Source organism: Chrysemys picta, chromosome 13 (assembly GCF_011386835.1).
Source record: "Chrysemys picta bellii isolate R12L10 chromosome 13, ASM1138683v2, whole genome shotgun sequence".
Lineage (NCBI taxonomy): Eukaryota > Metazoa > Chordata > Testudines > Emydidae > Chrysemys > Chrysemys picta.
The window spans coordinates 2,265,489-2,268,094 of NC_088803.1; positions in this window are offsets into that span (position 1 = coordinate 2,265,489).

The window sequence follows — 2,606 nt, forward strand, 5'->3', positions numbered from 1 at the left end:
CTAGAACCCACCAAGTTTGTTTTGTTTTGTTTTGTTTTGTTTGTTTGCTTTTCTGGTTAGTTGAATAATTTTTCAGCTAAAGCTGGCTTTTTCTGGCACAAGGAGCATTTTCATTGGAGCAAAAAAACTTGGATTAAAAGAATAAATAACCCCCAAAATATTTATTTTCTGCTTTAAACGATAATAGAAAAAAGGGGGGTCAGTGAGAGAAGGGGGGGGCGCAGAATCCCCTTCTCCATTCCCCACCGGAGGAGCAATGAACAAACAGCACAGCCTTGGGGACAAGACTGAAGAGGGCCTTTGGGGGTTGGAAAACATTTTTTTTTTCAACTCTGCATCTACATAAACGACTCATTTGTACATGGAACTTGCAGGTGCCCTTTGACTCCGCCTCTTCTACAGTCTCCGGGTTCCACTTCAGCGCTGGGTCCGTCAGGCTCCTGGGAAGCGTCTGCAGTGGGTCTCCAGGGCGCAGTACACACGACATTGTTCCCATTACACCGATTCAGCGGAAATGCGATTCATTGTCGCCCGAGACAATCCCAGCAACCTCTGTATTTACAAAGGAGCAGTAGGAGAGCTGAAAACACCAGCCGGTATCACTGTGTGACAGACTAGACCACAGTGACAAAGCCCATCACCGAAACCAACAGCGGGTTCACATCGTGTTTGGCTCTTAAAATGGCCGAATTTAAAAAAAGACAGGAACCAACCCCAACAGCCAACACTAAGGCACTGATTTGTGCTCAGTTTTATTTTACAGAATCCCCGTATGAATGGGAAGTGGAGTCGGAATGGGAATAGAAGTGTGAACACGAATATGAATATCCATCGTGAATAACAATCTCCCTTCAGTGCTGCCTGAAGCGTCGCCAGACATGGACCCCCCTGACCGGGCGTTGCATGGCCCCTGTGCGCGTGGAACGGGGCTCCAGAGCTGAGTCCCCCCAGTCCCCAATATCACCTCACAATAGCCAGGGCCTCAGTTCCTGGGTGAGGAAATACAGTCACTGCAGGGAGCTGGTCATTCCTCCCAGGGGTCCGAAAGTGTCAGGAGGACCCAGCGCCCTGTGCCCGGCGCTGCACAGACACAGGACGGGACAGTCTGACTCCTGTACCTGGAGCCCTAGGGCGAGTCAGTCAGATCACTGGCAGCAGGAGTGTGTGTCTCTTATAAAGCGGGGGCATGCAAATGAGGGAGACAGTTTCCTGTTTAAATCTGTGCCTCTCTCTGCCCAGGCTGCACCCGGAGACACAATCCGCAGTCCCTGGGTCTGTGCAGTGACCAGCCAGTCCCCTGAGAACTTTTCCCGCCAACACCAGGGAAAATGGGATTTTTGCTCCTTGTAATTTTCGCTGTAGCAGCTTTGGAAGGTATTTTCCTCCTCTGTAGAACTGGCAGAGTTAGAAGAATTTTGTGTTATCGCTGTTTTTATACCGATATTAATGGCCTGACTTTATTCTCAGGTGTCCGGTCCCAGGTGCTGGTGGAGTCCGGAGGGGATGTGAAAAAGCCCGGAGACTCTCTCCGCCTCTCCTGCAAAGCCTCCGGCTTCACCTTCAGCAGTGCCTACATGAGCTGGGTCCGACAGGCTCCTGGGAAGGGGCTGGAATGGGTCGCTTATATAAGCTCCGGTGGGAGTACATATTACCCTGATTCAGTGAAAGGCCGATTCACCATCTCCAGGGATAATCCCAAGAGTGAGCTGTATCTGCAAATGACCGGCCTGAAGCCCGAGGACACCGCTTGCTATTACTGTGCTAGAGACACAGTGAGGGGAAGCCAGTCTGAGCTCAGACAAAAACCTCTCCCTGCAGTAATCAGAGAAGCAGTTTGGTGTTGGGGGCGCCCAAGGCCTGTCAGTGAAAATGAGATCAGTTCTGGGAAAGGGACTAGCAACAACAAACCCTTTTATTGTTATTATCATTCCTCCTCTTTGATTTTACGCAAGGGGAAGGAATTTATATAGAACATTCTTAGTTGGGTCCCTTCCTCTTTATTTCCTCTCCAGGGGACAAATTCTGAGCCCCCACACAACCTCCCCAGGATAGGTGAAAACACAAACTCTGGAAGCTATAAATGGGACCGAATCCCTATTCGTCGATGCCATAGAGCTGTGTGGGGTATGTTTAAGATGTTATACATGTATTCGACTCCCTGCCCTGTACATTGTCTCACTCCGATTAACCTCATCAATGAACTGGTCTCCAGGCAGCCTGAGAGCCTATCACCATGCATGGCACATTATGGACTCAGCTATCCATCCTTACCGCCTGAGCATCACTCAATAATACCATCTGTTTAACATTCCCTTGCCACATATCTGTTTCCCCATACACCCCCTCTATCTGTCATCTATCAACAGTTATCCTTCCTCTCTCTCTCTTGCTCTCTCTCTCTCTCTCTCTCTATCCCCGTACACCCCATCTCTCTATCTATCCCAATACACCCGCTCTATCTATCATCTATCAACAGTCATCCTTCCTCTCTCTCTCTCTCTCAGTCCCCATACACCCCCCCTCTCTCTATCTATCCCCATCCACCCCATCTATCTATCTATCTATCTATCTATCTATCTATCTATCCCCATCCACCCCCTCTATCT